This window comes from Tenrec ecaudatus, chromosome 12, assembly GCF_050624435.1.
Source record: "Tenrec ecaudatus isolate mTenEca1 chromosome 12, mTenEca1.hap1, whole genome shotgun sequence".
Classification (NCBI taxonomy): Eukaryota; Metazoa; Chordata; class Mammalia; order Afrosoricida; family Tenrecidae; genus Tenrec; species Tenrec ecaudatus.
The window spans coordinates 30,407,209-30,428,702 of record NC_134541.1 but is presented as its reverse complement, the minus strand read 5'-3'; positions in this window follow the sequence as shown (position 1 = coordinate 30,428,702).

The following is a 21,494-nucleotide window of genomic DNA, read 5'->3' as shown; positions in this document are numbered from 1 at the left end:
CTTCCGGCGCGCAAGCGCAATCAAAAGAAGGGCGGTGCCTCTGCGCCTACGTAGGGACGCCGGGCGGACGCGTGGGCGGGGTTTCGCCTGGGCGTGGCTTGAGCGCCCCCTGCAGGTTCGGAGAGCGTGTCGGCCTCGCGGCGTCTTTCCGCTTCAAGCTGTCTCTTGGAACGTTAGCGTCTGCAGTGCGCCAGGCGGTTTTGTGTGCTGAGGCTGCAGCAGCGAACAAAATTAAGTCCCTCAGCCTCATGGAGAGTTAGCCAAGTGAGACACTCCAACAATTAACGGCAAAACAAGGAATTTGCATGATAGCAAGTAGAAGGAGCCCTGGTGGCACAGTGTGTTAAGCGTTGGGCTGTTAACCACGACATTGGCAGTGCAGACTCAGCAGCTGCTTCACAGGAGAACGAGGCGACTGCTTCTGGAAAGACTTAGTCTCAGAAACCTCAGGCGCAGGTCTGCTCTGCCCTAACGCGTCAGTGTGAGTTGGAATAGACTGGCGATGAGTGTGGCAGGTAGAGAGTCCCTGGGCCATGCAAATGATTAACGTGCTCAGCCGCTCACTGAAAAGTTGGAGGTTCAAGTCCACCTAGAGGTGGGCACCTTGGAAGAAACTCCTGGCGATCCACTTCAAAGAATACATCCATTCCTCTGGACTCAGGATTCCTCTCTGCCGTGAACCTTCTGGATCCTCAGAAGCCCGGCAGCAGGATCAGGAGCCCAAGCATGGAACAGAGTAATGCACTTCCCAAACCACAGAGCGCGTCAAGCTGAGTGCTTTTGTGCGGGAGGCTGGCTTGCAGAGTGGAGTGGAACTGGGCCCTGAACTGGGGAAGTAGGGCTTGCCGACCCACGGAGATTGCGCTGGATGCCTTCAGGTTGAGGCTTCCAGTAGAGTGCTATGCTCCTGTGGGTATTTGTTAACACACCCCAAAGAATTTTGTAACACATCCTGATAAAGAACTCAATCCTGAGTGTTTCCACTGCCACTACAACGTGTTAGCTTCCTTAATAAAAACCTTTACTCATGAAAAAAAAAAGACATCCATTGAAAACCTTAGGGGGCTGGGTTCTATGCTGACACACACGGGTCACCATGAGTCAGAACGGACTCCGGAACAACTTTTTTCATTTTTTATCGGCTTGCTTGTATGAAAACTAAGGAATGATAAGAGGCTTGGAGGCACAGAAATCATTCTTCCCCAGTTTGAGGACCACAAGGAGGCCCGTGTGAGCTTGTGCTTTCTATTTCACCTCTGGCGCCTTCAGTGTAGACAATGAAAATGAATAAAAGCATCCACAGGACAAGAAGCAGGAAAGAATCATTTTTCATTTGACTTTAACCAGGGTTCACTGAGTTCCTGCATCAGGCACAAAGAAGGGCTTGGGAAGTCATGGGCAGTGAGCAATGAAGTACCAGCGCAGAAGGAAGAGCTGTGAGTGCTGGATAGAGGGGGTGGCAGTGACATCATTTCCTGTCAACTTGAGGAAGGGTTGGAGTCTAGCCTGTCAATCAGGTCATAGCCAGTGAAGCCTCTGTGTGGGCATGGCCTTCTCCTGAGGATTCTGAACTCTTGTCTTCCTCCCTGGAGGGGGGACACACAGTCTCTCTACTTGACATTCCTGAAGGCAAGCCAGATGGAGCTATGCTGATGGAGCCAGAGCCCTGGAGCTGGAGAAGCCATGTGGAGACCCCTGGCAAGTGCTGAGATGCTTCCACCACCACTAGATCCACAAAACTTTCCACTCATTGGTCTGTGATCTTCCTGCATTTGGTGTCATTGTATGTGTTGCATATGTCTGAAGAGGAATTTATAGACTGATATAGGACATATGGGCTAATATCAGACTTATGGACTTGATCTGGAGTTGGCTGGGATGTTTTCTCAATATACAATTGCTCTTTTACATAGAGCTCTTTCTTATACACATATGAGTGTGTGTTAGTACGGGCAGGCTAGAGAAATAAATCCTAGACACACATATGTGTATAAGAGAGAGTTTTATATAAAGGGTAATTGTACATTAAGAAAGCATCCCAACCCAATCCAGTCCAAGTCCATAAGTCTGATATTAGCTCATATGTCTGATACCAATCTATAAAGTCCTCTTCAGACTTACAAAACACATGCAATGATGCTAAATGCAGGATGATTCCATGGCTGTAGGTAGAAAGTCTTTGGATCCAGTGGCGTTGTAAGTATCTCAGTGCTGGCAGGAGTCTCCATGTGGCTTCTCCAGTTCCCAGGACACGGGGTCTATAAATATAGTGCCATGTGTCTTTTCAGGTCTTGTCAGTAGAGCATCGTCTCAGGGAGTGAGCAGAGAGAGAATGTGTCTTCTGCCTCCAAGGAAGAAATACCGGAGTTCCCAGAATTCTCAGAAGTCCATGCCCACACAGAGGTCTCATTGGCTATCTCAGATGGACAGGCTAGACTCCACCTCTTCACTCGTAATCCTCTCAAATTGACACCAGAATATATAACTACCACAGAGTGTCTATGAATTTGTTTCTCTAGTCAACCCAGACTAACACAGGGGTTGATCTGGGCTGTGGGATTCAGGAGAACTGCCCAGAAGAGGGGAGCTGTCCATTAGGACCAGAACATTCCTTAGAAATCGTCAGGTTGAGTGCCTCATGTCACCATTGTGTAGCTGGGAAACAGGTCCAGAGGGAGGTGAGAACTTTCTAATTCAACTGCAAACTTGATACTAGAAGCCTCCTGTTGCCCTAATTCCAATTACGTATGCTCTACTTTTGGCTCCTTTTAAAAATCATTTTATCGGAAGCTCTTACAGCTCTTATAACAATCCATACATCAATTGCATCAAGTATATTTATACATCTGTTTCCATCATCAATATCAAAATATTTTCTTTCTGTTTACGCCCTTGGTATCAGCTCCTCTTTTTTTCCCTCCCACCCTCACGGACCCCTGGTAAATTATAAATTATTATTATTTTCATATTTTATGCCACCCGCTGTCTCCTTTCATCCATGTTACTGTTGTTCGTCCCCCTGAGAAGTGGGAGGAGTTATACGTCATTTCAGTCAGTTCCCCACTTCTCCCCCTTCTTACCTGCCTTCCCCTCACCCTCATGGTATCACTACTCCCATTATTGTTACTGGGTGGTTTATCTGTCCTGGATTCCAAGAGCTCTGACAAGAGCTCCTATCTGTACCTGTGTACCTGGTGGGGTAGGGGGAGGAACATCAAAGAACCAGAGGAATGTTGTGTGTTCCTTGTTTCGTCGGTGCTATGCTGCATCCTGGCTGTCTAGTTCGTTCCTTGTAACCTTTCTGTGAGGGAATGTCCAATTATCTACAGGTGGTCTTCGGGTCACCACTCCTACCCCCATCATTTGTTTCAATATATTTGTTTGTTTGGTGTCTTCTGATGTCTGATACCTTATCCTGTTGACACCTCGTGGCCACACGGGCTGGTGTGCTTCTTCCATGTGGGCTTTGTTGCTTTCCTGCTAGATGGCTGCTTGTTTAGCTTCAAGCCTTTAAGACAGCGGTTCTCAACCTGTGGGTCATGACCCCTTTGGGGGTTGAACGACCCTTTCACAGGGGTTGCCCAATTCATAAAAGTAGCAAAATTACAGTGATGAAGTAGCAACGGAAATAATTTTATGGTTGGGGGGTCACCACCACATGAGGAACTGTATGAAAGGGTCGTGGCACTAGGAAGGTAAAGGACCACTGCTTTAAGACTTTTGGCTCCCTGTAGTCACAGCCCTTCCCATCATGCCTTACTTGAATCCTGGAGCAATCATTGTATAGATGAGGGTCATGTGGTCCTATTGTCAGTGGAAGACTGAAGTCGGAGGGCCGTGTGTTGTCAGCCAGTCAGGAACAAATGTGAATCTGGATTTCTTGGTTTCCCACCCTTAAGCTGTCTCTGTCCCCTGAAAAACATCCTGCCGCAAAGTGTAGCATCAGTGGCGCACCCTCGTGGCCTGGCCTTGGCTGTCTTCAATGGCCACCACAGGGCTGGTTCTCCCTGTAGCCGCCTGCTGAGACGAAGGAGGGAGACTCATTAAGAATTCCTCATTGGGGGTGAATTTGTCGCCAAACCCAGGATGTTTTGTGTAAACACCTTCTGGTTCAGAAACGCACGCACAAGCCTTGTGAAAAAAAGAGGGACATTTGCCAAAGGAGAAATGGGACTCATAAGGCATCCCTGGGCCCCTGGCTCCAGAGCTGGTCTCCCCACCTTGGGCTCCAACCAGGCCAACCTTGATCCCTACCAGATGGGCCGGAGTGGGAGGGCTTGAGGGAGACTCCCACATGGCAGCTTCTGGAATATGACTGGCCCTCAGAAGACACCACACTCAGAGCCGTAGGAGGCCTGGAGACCCTAGGAGGGCTAAAGAAGAAGGCCAGATCCAAGATGTGATAGGTAGGTTTGTTGTGCCAACCTGGCCAATAGGAGCATGTGGGATTAATCAGGTCGCAGTTTGATTGGAGGGCAAAGAGATAAATGGCTCTGCAAGGCCCGCCCCCCTATCTTGCTCTGGTGGTTGGAGCATGCTGCTGCTGTAGCTAGTTCTCTGTCTCAACTTGTGAGCTTCACAACCTGTGGGCCAGGCCAACCCGTGGATCATGTAGGTAGAGCTTGGGACTCCTTTGAGACCTGCTTCATCACGCTGCTGGTGTGAGCATCGTTTGAGCTTGAGGCTGGTGGATTCTGTAGCCTTGCATTGCTTGTGTTTGATAGCCCATTCTGGCCTGCTTCACTAAGCTCCTGAGCTACTGACTGTTGGTGACACACCCTGATGTCTGCTGCTTGTTGGCTGTGGGCAGACTCTGCTTGCCTTGCTCCAGGGAGGACTCTGCTGTCTGCTTCCTTGACCTTGGACCTGGAAGCCCACGTGAGTTGAGGGACTTCCAGTAGATTAACTGTTCCACGGAAGTGAGTTGAACTGAACCCCCTGTACTGCTGTGTGGACTAATTAGCTGTTATGTTCCTTCTCACTGTATAAACCTACCTTCATATGTATATATATATATATATATATATATACACATACACACACACACACACACACAAAATCATAGGTGTCCTGGTTTTGTTTCTCTAGAAAACCCTGCCTAACACACAAGATTTCCAGATGGTCAGAGCAAGGAGGACTCCTGCCACAACATCACACATCTTCCAGAACCACTTATTTCATGAATGTGCATTGATGTCCCAGATCCTGTGACAGAGATTTGGTCAGGAGCCAAACCAGACACGGTCTGTGCCCTCAGAGAAGGTCCAGGCTGGTGGCAGAGGCAGACAATAACCCCAGTGAATGCTCTACCTTAGGGGGTGATGGTGCTATGGAGAGAAACTGAGCTGGGAGGAGATGGGGGGAGGTGATGGGGGGCTTCTTGAAGGGGGTGGCATTTGAGTAGAGATGCAGAAGAGATGAGCGGGGAGAGGGTGGATGTGTGGGGCAGGAGTGCTCCAGGCAGAGGGAGCAGAATGTGCAAAGGCCCTGAGATCAGCCTGTGTTTGGTCAGATCAAAGAACAGAATGGAGGCCAGTGTAGGTGGAACAGAATGAAGCTGGGGCAAGAGATGAGGTCAGAGGGTGGGATGCATGGCCTTCACAGGACCCTGGACTGAGAAGCCTTCCACCACCCCCGCCCGGAGACCTTCAGCAGGCACTCATGCACATGCCCTATGTCCTGTTTCTCATCTGCTCCTTCGTGCACGGGACTGCCATCAGTCAGGACACAATTGAATGGCACCAGTAACGAAAGTCTGACGCAGGGATCCCTCAACAACTCATCATCACCCCTAAACAACATGCCAACTTGTCCTCCATTTAGCACCGTCCAGCTAACCTCTAACCCACTGCCACCAAGTCACTTCTGGCTCATAGTGACCTTCCGTAGGGTTTCCGGTCCTGTAGATCTTTGTGGGAACAGGCAGCTCCATCTTTCTCCCGAGGAGCAGCTCCTGGGTTTGCAGAGCGGACCTGGTCAGCCAGCCCACACTTTCACGCAATCTCGACTCACAATGAGTTCTGCTTCACAAGCCCCTCCCTGGCTGCATCCATGACTTTAAATCTTTGAGAGGCATCAAGACTGTTTTTGGGGTGTGTGTGTGTGTGTGTGTAAGGAAGGCTAAAGAGGGACCTGGTAGCACTATGGCCACTCATGGGGCTGTGAACCTCAAGGTCAGCAGCTTGAAGCCACCAGCGGCTCGGCGGGAGAAAGACGAGGCTTTCTCCTCCCTTTAAGAGTTACAGTACCGACACCCACAGTAGCAGTTCTCTAGTTATATCCCGTCCTATACGGTCCCCATGAGTCAGACACGACTCGATGGCAGTGACTCTGGTTTTAAATAAGAGCCGCCCACCACTTGTCTGTCAGTTTGTCACACGGTGGTGGCTTGGGTGTTTTGATGATGCTGGAAGTTATGTCGCTGGCATTTCAAATGCCAGCAGGATCACCCAAAATGAACAGGTCTTGGTAGGCTTCCAGACGAAGAGCAGACTACGAAGAAGCAATCGGCTGCCCACTTTCGAGGAAGTGGCCACTGAAAACCTTACACCTGTCTTCGAAACATTATCAGATACCGATGGCCTAATGAATGGAGGCAGAATATTGGAGTGCCAGAGGACAGGCCCGTCAGGTCAAAGGGCAGGTCGAAAAGTGACACAGGAGAAGCTGCCTTCTCGAAGTAGAGCCGACCCTGGTGACGTGAATGGAGTCAAGTCTGTGGGAGGAAGGCCCCAGGGACTTTCCTGTGCTGATGGGGCATGACTCAAAATGAGAAGAGACAGCTGCAGACTCCGACTGATAATCGGATCTTGGAATGTATGAAGTGTGAGTCTGGGAAGATGACAGGTTGTCAACTGTGGAATGGTAAGCACAAAGATCTATATCCTAGATGGGAGTGAGCGGAGACGGACTGGCATTGGCCGTTTTGCACCAGAAAATTGTTTATCGTTGACGATGCCAGGAAGGGCACGTTCAAGGGCACGTTCGAGGGGAGTGGCGTTGCACTCGCTGTCCCAACGGACACGCGCTGTCTGTGATAGGATGATATCTCTCCACCTTCATGGGAATCCAACCAAGGCAACCATTACTCAACATCATGCACCAGCCACCAGCGCTAGCGATGAAGAAATGGAAGACCTACAAAACCAAGCTGCGTTGATAATTATTGGAACGCAAATGCTAGAAACAAGGAGGAAGGAACGGTAGTTGGGAAATATGGTCTTGATGATAGAAACGAAGCTGGCAATTGCATGATAGGATTTTGCAAGACCAACGACTTGTTTGTAGAAAATGTCTTTTTTTTAAATAACACAAATGGTGACTACACATGAACTTGTCCAGCCGGCGTCCACAGAAATCAAACTGACTACATCGGTGGGAAGAAACAGTGGAGAAGCTCCGTGTCTGCAGCTGAATGTAGTCAGGGAGTGACTGTCGAACACACTGCAATTGCTCCTATGTAAGTTGAGGGTGAAGCTGAAGAAAATTAAAACAAGTCCATGGGGGCCAAAATACAGCCTCATGTGTATCCCACCTGACTTTTGAGAACATCCTAGAACAGATTTGATGCACTGAACGCTAATGGCAGAAGACCTGCTGAGCTGTGGGAGGTCATCAAGAACACCGTTCGTGAAGCCAAGGATCGTTAACAAGAGGGGACGGAAAGAAAAGGAGGATTTAAAGCACTTGCTGACGTAGGTCAAGGGTTGCGGCCTTCAAGATGGGTTATAGCTCAGTGTCAAGAAGACCCCAATCCTCACAACTAGACCAACAGGTAACATCATGGTAGAAAAAGAAAAGAGTAAGATAGTCAAGAATGTTATCTTACTTGGATCCACAATCAATGCTCCTGGAAGCAGAAGCCAAGAGATCAAATTGCATTGCATTGGGTAAACCTGCTGCACGAGGCCTCTTTAAAGTGTTGAGACGCAAGGATGTTACTTTGAAGACTAAGATGTCCAAACCATGTGTCCTCAATGGCCTCATAAGCATGTGGACATTGCACATTGAATAAGAAAGACCTAAGAAGAATCTCTGCCTTTGAATTACATTGCTGATGAAAAATAGTGACGGTTCCATGAACTGCCCAAAGAACAAACAAGTCCATCTTGAAAGAAGTCCAACCAGAATGCTCCTTAGAGACAAAGCCAGCAAGACTTCATCTCACATACTTTGGACATGTGCTCAGAGAGACATGAAGAAGGACCTTATGCTTGGTAAAGGAGGGCACATCAGAAAAGAGGCAGACCCTCTGGGGCAGTGGTTCTCAACCTTCCTCAGGCCGCGGCCCTTTCACACAGTGCCTCATGTGGTGGTGACCCCCAACCATAAAATTATTTTCGTTGCTACTTCATCCCTGTCACTTTGCTACTGTGATGAATCAGGCGACCCCTGTGAAAGGGTCATTCGACCCCCAGGCTGAGAACCGCTGCTCTAGATGCTGACTCGACACGGTGGCTCAACGGGCTCACCTATGGGCTCAACCGCAGGAGCAATGGTGAGAATGGGACAGACTGGGTGGTGGTTCTTGCTGCTGTGCGGGGACCACACAATGGCGCCATGACAAATCAGACCCACGTGCACTTGGTCTGGCCTTAAGCGCAAATTAAAGACATTCTTCAAAACGGATATCAGTCGTAACCTGGAAACTGCCTGTATGCATGTATGTACTCCTGTATACATGTATGTACTATGTTTATTGTTCAAGGAAACCCCAGCAGGGCAGGGATCTTTGTCTCATCTGTTCACGGATGTCCCAGATGCCAAGAGCAATGCCTGGGAAAAACCCCAACAAACTGCCATAGAGTCGATCCCGACTTACAGTGATCCTGCGGGACAAAGCCGAACCGCTGCAGAGGGCTTTGGATACTGTGATGTTTATGGAAGCAGACGGCCCTGCTTACCCTTGGCCGGTCCAAACTACTGACCGACACATAGCCAACTTCGCCTCTGTGCTCCAAAGTTGGTGCTGAAGAAAGTGTTGGTTTTTTCCCCATGAACGAATGAGCAAAAGAGGCAGAATTCAAACCAAGACAGGTTTTCTCTGAGGGGCGGCTCTGCTGGGCATCAGCATGGGAGCTTTGAATCGGGGATAGGATTTGGTTCTCAGGTCCTGGAGGGTTCTGAGCAAGCACAGGGCATGGCCAGGTGACCCTAAGTCCTGGCTGGGAGGGTGGTTGACAGCTCCTGGCGGCCTGTGCACAATGGGATCAGGCCTGTGTGCTCCATTGGGCCTTCACTGGCTGACTCTTTGGCAGATCTCCAGGCCTGTCTTCTGGATGGACTCAATTCCCCAACTTCTCAGCAACTGAGCATGTTTGCTCCTGGCAGCACTCTCTGAGTCCCTGGGCTGTGAGGGTCCAACCGAGGCAAACCCACTGCCATCGGGTCCAGTCTGACTCCCAGTGACCCTACGTGGCATTCCCGGGGCAGTGAATCTGGCCTGGAGTAGACAGCATCCTCGTTAGCCCGGGAGCAGCTGGTGGCTTTGAACTGCTGAATGCTCTAGTGAGAATGATGCTGGGGGTTTGGAGAGATGCCAGGTGGAGAGAGAGTGGAGAGAAGCGAGCTTCCTGTCTGATTTTCCACGCAGCCTGGGGGGTTGCCCCCCAGCCCCCCGCTAGTCTTTGACTGGCGACCTGTCCTGACCACACAGCCCAGTTGCTGACCGATGTGTGCGGCTGGAAGGCAGACGGGCTGTTTACTCGCCTGGGTGGTCCCCAGCTCCTCTCTCTCACTTCCTTTGCACCCAGTGGGCTTGGCAGGTGGGACGGAAACCTCCACACCCTCTTCTCTCTAGGGGCAGGCAATAATCCTGAGCATTCATGCGCCCCTCCTTCCACCCTCATCCTCGGACCTCCCCGGGGCAAGGCAGAGATCGCATGGATTCCCATTGGGCAGACAAGGAAGTTGAGTCGGGGAAGGATCCTCCCAAGGTCACACAGCCAGATGGGGATGGCAGGTGGGGTCTCCTTTCCCAATTCACCAGGCCACAGATGGCCCTGGGGCTTCCTCTGAACACTCTTCAGTGACCTCAAAGAGAGGGCAAGTCCTGAACTTCCCCGGTTTCCCCTAGCAGGTCTTTGTTTACGACCTTTAATACTAAACCCATTCATTTCAACTTCCTGGAATAGATTCTTCTTATTGAAAATGAAAACATTATAGCGAAGACTGACCCCTTTGACAAACACCCCCGGCCCCTTCAGAGTCCTGGATATGGGTACCGGAGGTGCCTTTCTCCCCCCCAAAGACACTCTCACTGCCACCCAGGATGTCCAGATTCAAGGGGACAGGCAACACATTTTGTTTATTTTTGCTAAATGCCTCCACATTCCACTCCAGATGGCTCAGCCGTTTACCCTCCGGCTAGTGCGTCTTTTCAGGACCCCGGTGGTGGTGCGGGTTACACGTTGGGCTGTTCACCTCAAGGTCAGCAGTTCGAAACCGCCAGCCGCTCTGTGGGAGAAAGAAGAGCCTTCTGCTCTTGAAAGCCTTGGCATCGGAAGCCGCAGGAGCAGTTCTAGTCTGTCACTCCGAATGGGGGGGTCAAGTTCAAGAACCAACGGGTTTGGCTCTGTGGCTCTTGTGTGTGCGGCCGGGCGGGAGAAAGGCTGGAGGGCACCGGACACTCGCTGCCCCCTCCGCAGCCCCTTGCCTCACGGGGGTCCTTGTTGGTGTGGTTAGCTCCCTCGTTTCTCATTCCTAACAGCCACAAACTATGCTATAGTGCCAGCACAAGGGAGCTCGTTGGTTTATCTCCTTTTCTAAACTCAATTTTACCTAATTTGCAAGGTTCCACTTATTTTTCAGGCACTGCAGTTGAGAGGGTTGAGTTAAGCCTTCTCAGCTCTGAGCTCCAGGTCATGGTTTCGCCTACGCTCGTCCGTCCCTTGCCTTATTTGTGCTTCTTCCTGATGCTCCCAGTGTCCACACTCTGACCTGACCTCGTGTCCCCCCACCCCCCACCCCACTGCCTTTGATGGATGTCCTTAGGGATGCAGAATTCCCTGCCAACTGCAGGTGTTGTCTATGCGTGGAGCGCTTGTGGAAATTCTCATTGCTCCTGTGTATACACATTCAAAGGAGAATTCGCCAGTGCTAAGTACAGCACTTTGGAAACGTGAACACATCCCAGTAGCCAGTCTCTGATGCAGCAACAGGTCATCGGCAGCACCCAGGACACACACACACACACACACACACACACACCACCACCACCCCCTCCCAGAAGCTACCCGAGTAACTCCCCCACACTATGGCTTAGTTTTGCCTGTTTGTAAACGTCACTGAGTTAGTTCATTGTGCCAACCTGGCCGGTAAACACACGTGGGATCAATTGAAGGATAGAGGGATAAATGGCTCGGTGAGCCTCGCCTTTCTAGTTCTCGGGTCTCTTGCTTTGTGATGGTCGGACCAGGGTGCAGCTGTCTTAGCCAGTTTCCTGCTTTACCTGGCAAGGCTGACTTCCTGCAAGGCATCCCTGAGGAGAAGCCACATGAACCTACCCTGATGCAGCCCTGAGTGCTGGAGTAGCCATGTGGAGACTCCTGCCAGTGCTGAGATGCTTACATGCTCACTGATTTGGCTTCCCTTCTGCAGTCGGCATCATAGTGTGTGTTTTGTGAGATGGAGGAGGACTTTGTGGATCGGTGTTGGACATATGGGTTAATGTTGGACTTGTGGGCTTGGGCAGCACTGAGTTGGGATGTTTTCTTGATGTGCACTTAACCTTTATATAAAACTCTTATACATGAGTTTCTATGGATTTGTTTCTCCAAAGTACCCAGACTCACACAACACACAAAAGGAACCCCACAGAACGATCTCTTCTGTGTCTGATGTCTATTACTCTGCTTGGAAGAAATTAAAAGGCCCAATTTCTCTCTCTTCCCTCTGCCTCCATTCACCAGCCCGGCCTCCCAGGAGTAGTTCATCCTCAGTTAAGGAGGTGGAGCAGGGCATCCAGGCTCCAGTGTGCACTCACCAACTCCGCCAAGGAGTTCTTTCCCATCACGGAGCTTCCAACAGGTGGGTGTTCACCCTACCGCCCAAGACAGCTATGTTGGACCACCTACTCTAGGGGCATTGGGCTGCCAACCTCAAGGTCAGCAGTTTGAAAGCACAGCCCCGCCTGGGGGAAAGTGGGGCTTGCTAGTCCTGTAGCGTTCCAGTCGGCATCGACACAATGACAGTGGGTTTGGTTTGGCTTGTTCCATGCCTGCGTCTCTGCGTGATGCAAATGCTTCATGCGCTTCACTGCCGGCTGAAAGGGGGGGAGTTCACGTGCACCTTGAGGTGCCTCAGAAGGAAGCCCTGGTGAATTACTTCCCAGACCACAGCCCTTGCAAACCCTCTGGGCCACCACTCTGCTCTGGCAGTCACAGGGTTGCCACCAGGCAGGATCAACGACACCTGCTCGACCAGCCCCTGGGCTTCTACAGGCCCAGGGGCACAGTGGTGAGCAGGACAGGGCCAGGCTTGCGCCTGAGGAACAAGCCTGCCGTGGATGCACATGCCGTTTCCGGCTGAGATCAGACTCAAGGAAAAGCCCAGAATCCAGGGAGAAGCTACGCAGGGAGTGCTAGCCTAAATTGGGGCATGGGGGTGAAGGAGGCCTCCTCAAGGAAATGACATTGAAGCTGAGATGTAAAGATGGGTAGCAATACACTAAGCAAGTAGGGAGGGGTGGAGCAGAGAGAGGTTGCAGTCAGAGGAAGCAGCAAGTGCAAAGGTACTGTGACAGGAAGGAACCTGAAGGAGCAGGTGGAGGAGGAGGAGGAGACAGGGAAGGAGATTCAGGGTCCCAGTGGAGGGCCTAGTGGGCAGAGTGACTTTGGAAAGCAGATGCATTCGCTTGTAAACATTACAGGGCACCTACCATTAGCTGTGGACTGGGCTGTCACGGTGAACGAGACCGAGTCCCTGTCCACTTTAAGCACAGGAAGAATGCCTGACCTTCACAGAGGCCCAGCCAGGTGCCAGGAAGCAGGCCTAGCACTTTCCCTGCACTGTCGCTGTGATGCTCACCCACCCTCTGGGCTACCATTTTGGTGCTGAGCACACGGAAGCGTAGCGGGTGGGGGTGGGAGACTGGTGGACCACTGACAAGGAGCCGCGTGGTCCATTGGGAAAGACCATTCTGAAGCATGCTCACTCAGCGCTGGTGCCGGGGAAGCACGGGTATTCATGATAGATCCATGATAGATACATAGTCTGGATTCTACAGGTACCCGAACTGGTGTGTCCACAAAGCTGTTCACTGGAGCGTGATTGTCACGGGCAGGAGGCCTCTTAGGGGCCTGAGGAAGTCACTTATGACACAGCCACGCCATGGAGTGCCGTCATGTCCTGGAAAAGGTGGATGTTTGCTCCGCACAGATGGGGAGCAATCGCCAACACGCTCCACTGCTGTCTGGGGAAGCAAGAGACAGACTGCGTGTGATTAAGCCACGACCCGTGCCTGTGTGACAATGACAGCGGGTACTGGTCTCTTAGAGCTGCCGTAACAAAGCCACACATTGGGGGCCTTTGAGAACGGAAATTTATTATCTCCGTTCTGGAGGCCGGGAATCCAAGATCAGGACTGAATCCTTACTGATCCTTCTGAGTTTGGGAAAGAGTCTGGCCCATGATTCTCTCCCTCCTCCTGGTGGCTCCCGCCTTCCTTGGTCTGCAGCTGCAGCATCTCCGGGCAGCCATCCGGTCTTGCCCTCTCTGTGTCCCTTCTCCTTTTTCATAAGGACGCCAGTCCTGGAAGAGGAGGACCCAGCCGACTCGAGGATGACTCCATGGTTACCTAACTGGAAACAAGTCAAAGACCCTGTTTCCAAACTGGGTGGCCTTCACAGGCACAGGGCTAGGACTTCAACGTATCTTTTGGGGGACACAATTCAATCTAAGAGATAGTTAGGTATACAGTAGATAGCTAGATGATAGATACATGATAGCTAGATGATAAATAGATGATGGATAGATAGTAGATAGATGATTGGTAGAAGATAGATAGATAGATAGATAGATAGATAGATAGATAGATAGATAGATAGATAGATAGATAGATAGATGATAGCACAAGACAGTCAGGATCCTGGTAGCACTGGTTGCTTCTGTGAAGGGGAACCGGGTGACTGAGGCAGGAGGGAAATATTTCTATGTGTTTCCTTTGTGTCATGTGAACCTGTTAACAAGTCAATGACCAAATAACAAGCACAGTTAGGTTTGTGTAAAGAGGACGTTCGGATCGTGTCAGGAAGACACATCAGGACCGAGAAGACATGCCCTTGTTTACAAACCAGGCAGCTGAAGCCCAGAGACGTAAGATGTCTTATTCAAGGTTCCCTGAGCACAGCGTGGCAGAGTGAGGGCTGGCTGTCACCTGGATTGCAGGCTTGTGTCCTTTCATGTCACTGAGCATCTGCTCTGGGCCAGGCTCCCTAAGTCCTGGAGATCCCCTGACTCCTGCCCACACAGAGCTGGCGTTCTAGACAATGAGCCCCCAAATGTGTGTTACACTATCAGGTAGTGAACCCGAAAGAAAGCCGAGGAGGAGACAGAGTCAGCAGAGCGGGCAGCCGGTCGGGAGCCCTCTGCAATCGTCACAGGTGAGAAGCTCAAGACGGAGGCTGGGAGAACGGCAGGGGCAACAGGCTGGTGGGAGGAAGAGGGAGGGTGTGTTTGCAAACAGCGAGGAGACCGTGTGACCGGAAAGTGTGGACAAAAGAAAGATGGCAGCAGGTGAGGTTGGCGAGACAGGCAGGAGAGGGGTACATGGAGCAAGAGAAGCTGCAGGACTCTGCTGCCGTAGTCCCATGAGAGGTGACAGGGCTCCCTGTCCGTCCATATGGTGAGGGATGGAACCAGATGACCCCCCCATGGCCTCTCCAGCTCTGCCATGTGGTGACTTGGTGAGTGACCTCAGCACCCACTAAGCCCGGCCCAGCCCCCTTTTCCCTGCTCCCTACAATCTCTAGGTTTCTCCTCTTGGATTCTGGGTCTGCACGGAGCCCGTGATGTGAGGCTCAGAGAGGGGACTGCTGCCCACCCTGTGGCTGTCAGCTCAACTCCTGTCCCCATCTCCCAGGGACAGATGGGTGGGCAGTAGGAGGCAGCTGGACCTCACTGCCGGCAGGGCCCCAGGGGAGGGAATGATCTGAGAGTTCATAACCCCTCTCTGCCTTTCAGCTCGTGAGTTAAAAGCCTCAAATGTCACAGCCCCAACCAAAAGAGGGGCAGGGCAAGGTCATCCTCCCCTGGCAGCTGTCTAGTGGGTGGTGGATGCTGAGGACTGTAGCCCAGGGACCAGAAATCCACAAGTCTGAAACAGCACTGACAGTCTGCAGGCTGTGTCTGACCTACTGACCTATTTATTTGGCCCGTAAAGCTTGAGAAATGGTGAAGCCAAGGTTTTGTGGTGGTTTTTGTTGTTGTTTTTTAAAAATAAAAGCCAAGGTTTTAAAATCACGCGTTTCTCCCTGGAATCCCCAATCCTGGCTTCTCTTTCAAAAATGAGAAAAATCTGACCACAGTGATCCCTGATTCCTAAATGACCCTATTCAGCTGGAGCTGCCCCATTTTTGTGTCATTTTATTGATAGGAAAATACATTCGTAGGATTTCTGCCCCCCCCCTCCAAAAAAATTACAAAGTAGACATCGGCAGGTAAATCGAAAGCACAGCTGCAAAATCATATACACCTTTATGAAACGGAACGATCAAACTGGGAAGCTATTGTCTCTCAAGCTTGCCTCCCCTGGAGGGCAGCCCCTTTGGAAGGTGCCATTTCTCTCTCAGTAACCCTCCTCTGATGGGCGGCACCTCGATTTACACCATCACAACCGCGGTCTGGAAACCCTTGAGGAACTCAAAGCAGGCTCCTTGGGAGTGTTCTCTGGGTTTGGGGCCAGCAAAGGAGCCTGGAGGGCAAGGTCAGGGCTGCAGGGTGGACCGGATAAGGTTTCCCAAGGAACTGCTCTGGGCACAGCCGGGTCCCTTCATGAGTGGGCAGCTACACTGTCCGGGTGGGAAACAATTCCTCAGCCCTCGCGTGGCCTTTCTCTCACCAGTCACTGTTTTTCCATTTTCTTAAAACTTCTGCCGAATAAGCCTCCTGGTCCCTGGAGAACCACACAGGCTTCCTACTGCTGTAAATGGTTACAGTCTCAGAACCTCACAGGGTCACTGAGTCAGCGTCGACTGAGTCAGTGTGGTTTGGGTTTGGTCCCTCGAGAAAGGCTATCATGGTGACCCCTTTGTTGAGCAACTGATTGTACAACAGCACTTGACGTGATTGAACTATGGAATGATATATCTGGGGGGGGGGCGCCCAAATGGATTTTTTTCAGAGCTATGTATTTAATTTTTTTTTTTTACAAAACAGCCTTATCACCTTCAAAGCACTCTTCATGACACTTCATATATTCGTCAAATCTGCGATTCCATTCTTGGAAATATTTTGCAAACTCATCTGTATGGGAAACAGCACCTCCCTCGTTTTCTTCTTCACCTCTACCACGCCATCAATTCGCTGTCATTTCATGTCCCTCTTCAGTCATGGAAACAAAAAGAAGTCACATGGGGTGAAGTCAGGTGAGTCAGGTGCATGGGGCCAAGGAGGCATGCTGTTTTTGCCAAAAACTGGTGCACTGAGATGGCTGCATGAGCAAAACCAGTCCACCATCTGCCACAAATCAGGACTTTTTTTTGCCACACACCGTTACGCACTCTTTTCAGAATCTCTAAATAGAAAGCTGGATTAATAGTCTAACCTGGTGGAATGATCTCCAATGTACCAGAAGTCAATATTTTCACCCTTTAAGGAAGTTGACTGGCTTCCAGAATGAGGTTTGCCATCAGTTGACATTTCACCTTTTTAGAAATGAGAAAACCACTCGGACATGTGAGCTTTTCCCACAGAGCTGTCCATGTAAGCTGTGTCCCACATCACAACAGTTTGTGTGGCATTTTTCCTGAGCAGGAAACAACATTTCACAGCCTCACACTCTTCTCTTAAATGGGCTGTCACAAAAAGACAAGGGTCCAACCAAACTGCTTTTTACATAAAAACTCACTGTGATCAGAGAGAACCCTCCCAGGAGATGCCACTGGGTGCACAAACTTGGAGCAAGTTGCTGATGCTCGCTAAGCGGGAAAAATGTGCACTACAAGGGCTGCACCCGGCAGAGATTTTTTTTCTGGTTTTTTTTGGGGGGGGTACCTCCTTGTATATATTAATTCCCAATTAATAATAAAATTAATATTATTTTAAAAGAGATGCCCCCTTTGAAGTCCCAATAAGAAACTATCAAAACCTTCTGAGCTGACCCTACTGCCTTGAATGTAACAGGTGCACTGATTGGACTTTAAAAAAAATCACTTTATTGGGGCTCGTACAACTCTTATCACAATCCATACATCCATCCATTGTGTCAAGCACATTTGTACATTTGTTGCCATCATCATTCTCAAAACATTTGCTTTCTACTTGAGCCCTTGGTATCAGTTCCTCACTTTTCCTTTCCCTCCCCACCCCCCTCCCTCACAAACCCTTGATAATTTATAAATTATTATTATTTTGTCATGTATTACACTGTCTGCCATCTCCCTTCATCTACTTTTCTGTTGTCTGTCTCCCAGGAAGAGGGTTATATGTAGATCCTTGTGATCTGTTCCCCCTTTCTATCCCACCTTCCCTCCACCCTCCTAGTATCGCCACTCACACCACTGGTCCTGAGGGATAATCTGTCCTGGATTCCCTGTGTTTCCAGTTCCTATCTGTACCAGTGTATACCGTCTGGTGTAGCCAGATTTGTAAGGTAAAATTGGGATCATGATAGTGGGGAAGGAAGCATTAAAGAATAAGAGGAAAGTTGTATGTTTCATCAGTACTATACTGCACCCTGACTGACTCATCTCCTCCCCACGAACCTTCTGTAAGGGGATGTCTAGTTGCCTACAGATGTGCTTTGGGTCCCCTCTCTGTACTCCCCCTCATTCATAATGATATTTTTTTGTTCTTTGATGCCTGATAGCTGATCCCATCGACACCTTGTGATCACAGAGGCTGGTGTGCTTCTTCCATGTGGGCTTTGTTGCTTCTGAGCTAGATAACTGCTTGTTTATCTTCAAGCCTTTAAGACCCCAGAAGCTATATCTTTTGATAGCCAGGCACCATCAGCTTTCTTTACCACATTTGCTTATGCACCTGCTTTGTCTTCAGTGATCATGTTGGGAAGGTGAGGAACCATCAGTCCCATTGTTTTCTCCTCCAGATTGTTTATCCCACCTATCTTACCTAGATAGACCTGCAGAGATAATAGTACACACAAAAACAAGACAGCAAAACAAAGCATAAAACAATACCAACAAACCAATGACAAAAAAGAGAGAAAAGCCTGTAAGGAGTGTTTTCCAGAGTGTTTTGGGAGTATTTTCCAGTCAAGTCTGATGGGGTGCCATGCCCTGACCCTAAAGTCTATTTTTGGTACTCCCTTGGGACTTCCTTGCTCTGCTCCCCTTGCTGTTCTGTTGCACACCCTTAGTGTTTTGCCTCAGTGTAGTGGGGTCAGATTAGGCACGTTTCCCACACGGTGTCTCCAGTGTTGTCCCCCATAGGGCTATGGGTCAGTGAGGGATGTCATGTCTCGTAGGGGGACTGGCAATATGGTCCTCTCTGTGCATTGGCTGCTCTGAGCAGGGATATTGCCCTCAAGGCTTGGTAGACCAGGATGTGCTCCACTCTCTCTTCCTCCCCCTTCATTTGCTCCCATATGCTCTGATCAGACATGTCCCTCTCCCTGAGCTGTAGCTTCTGTGCTGCCCTCTTAACTAAATTTTTCTTGGGGAAGGGGCAGATGTCCACATAGTGGGGGTTGGGGCCGGCCCTTCAGACCTGTCTATTGGTTCCCTGCTTCATGCCGGCATGTTGCATTCAAATCTTGGAGTACCAGTTGAAGTCTGGTCCCTCTTTCCCTGTGGAGATATAAACAATACCCTCCCATTGGGTGGGTTGCACTGACTTGACTTTTATTTTGCCCTGTTGAGACTGGTGGCTTAGTGATTACACATTCAGCTGTGATCTGAAAGGTCAGCAGTTCGAAACCACCAACCACTCTGGGAGGGGTGGGAGCGGGGAGAAAGAAGGGGCTTTCTATTCCTATAAAGAGTTACAGTCTGGGAAACTCACAGGGGGCAGGTTCTACCCTTTAAGGGCTGCTAGGAGTCAGCATTGACTCTATGGCAATGACATTTCTGTGTGTATGTGAGTTTGAGGCCAAGACAAGCGTTTTCCTGAAAGAGCTAGTTTGTAGCCATCCACTGATATGTTTAAACATGTTTTGTTTGGACTAAAGCTTGCATGGATGAACTGAGTCCCATATTTCGTGTGCAATTCTTCCAGTTTCACATAAAAATATGGATTATTAAACCGCCTTACTCTGCCCGCCCCCAGTCTTTTCCCCCTCAGTCCGCCCTTGCTTTTCCCTAGCGTGGTCTTTCCATGTTAGAACATATAGAGAGAGGCCTGCATCTCATCTGCCATCACCGGGCAGTCAATTCCCAGGCAGCTCCATGATTTATTTAGCCAGTCTCCTATTGACATCTGGGTCCTTCCTAAGAGTTTACTGTTAGACACGTTGCTTTATCAATTATTGAGTTTGCCTAGGTGCAAATGTCCAGTAGATAGTGAAGGGATATTATTGGGAATGGGTGCAAAGCAGAGGGTGCAGTATGCATGGCCTGGGCCCTCCAGGGGATCTCTGGGGTGACCCGGAGATATGATTTCTGCCCCTTTGCTCTTGAGAGAGAGAGCTCTTTTCTTAGAAGCAAAGGAAGGAATTACAGGGTAATTTAGGAAATGTGATCTTGATCCCCCTATGGGTGATTCCCAGAAAAGCCCAGACATCAAGCCCTCGGGGGCTTGAGCAAGGGCAAATCTTATAGGTTTGCTTCTGTCACTTGCTAGCTATGAGACTTCTCTCTGGGCCTCAGTGTCCCCTTCTGGAAAATGGGCTAGGAACTTGGGGAGCTCAACGAGATCTCAAAAGGCCTGTCTGGTTCTAACACACCTTCTCCCTCCCTTATCCAGGCTCGTTCTTTTCTGAGCTGTGGAATTCCCCTGGATTCCCTCATCACAAGCTCTTGCCAGAACAGCCCCTAGTCTGAGGCCCTGACTTTGCAGATCACTTCAGAAGATAGGAGTCCAAACTTCCTCGGGGCAGATTCCCCTCTGTCACCCTTGACAGGAGGGTCACTCCAAACCACACTTCAGATGTACCCCTAAATCTTTCTGCTCTCACTGGAGCTCAGAAGCCCGGGCTGGGATGCCAGCTCTGTTGCTTCTGAGCGAATGCTCTCAGAGGCTACCTCCCTGCATCTCAGTGACTGCCCCTGAAAAATGGCCCACTTGAGTCAAGCATGTGGTCATATAGGTAATGTACCTAGCACCGCTGCTGGTACACAGAAGGGCTTGCTGATTCCATAAGTCACTGCCCTTATCTGATTCGGTGACTTTGTTGGTAATCTGCAGAGAGTAATGGGACCTATTGTATAGGGTTGGCCATCCATTCATTCAACTCCAATTTTTATCCACTTGCTGAGGGCCAGGCACCATGCTGGGTGCTGAGGATTTGGTGGTGGAGAAAATAGATCAATTGTCCCCACCTTCATGGGGCTCCCAGGCGCTTCTGGCCAGGCAGACACTAACAACCCTTAGTTCACGTTCCTAGGAAGTTAAGGGAAATCAAGCGACTTACCTAAACCCAGGCAGACAAGAAGGGGGGAGGGTGGATTTCAAAAGCAGGTTTCCTGGCTCCAGAATCGTGCCTTCACTGCCTGTGTAGGCAGGCTGATTCTGGGATATGGAGAGGCATGGGAATTAGAGGGGCTGCCTTTGGGGGACAGGGGCAGTGGACCCCAGAGGTGGGTACCTAACTTCCTGGCCAGGCCTAGGCACTTGTGAAAAGGTACACAGAGGACCTCACCCAGGGCAATAAACCGGGAGCTTTCCCCTGGCTCTGCGCACCTCCAAGTGATATAGGAGAGAAAGAAAAGAAAGACACACCACCCGTGCTTGTGGATAGGGGCTTGTCAGCCTTGAATCCAGCCTGAAATCCCTCTCCCTCCCTTTCTGCTCTCTGGCTTGGGCAACAGCTGGCGCCTCCATCTCTAGAGCATTGTGGGGGCCAAAGTAGTCCCTGGACAGGAAAGGGATGCTGGCCTGCAGATGGCTGCCCCATCCTGCCCTGACCCAGTACAGCTGTCTCTCTTCATCTTTTCTTTCCTGCTACTCAGGGACTGGGTGGTCCACCCACTGGCCTTCTTCTCTCCCCGCTCCTCTCCTTGGGAGTTAGCAAAGCCTCTTTGGGGTCAGATAATGCTTCCAGCACTTCCTGACAGTGTGAGTCTGAACGATGTCATGAACTTCTCTCAGATTCCGTTTCCTCTTCTGTAAAATGGAAGGGGTGTGGAGGAAAGAGTAAGCTATCTCACAGAGAGTCGATC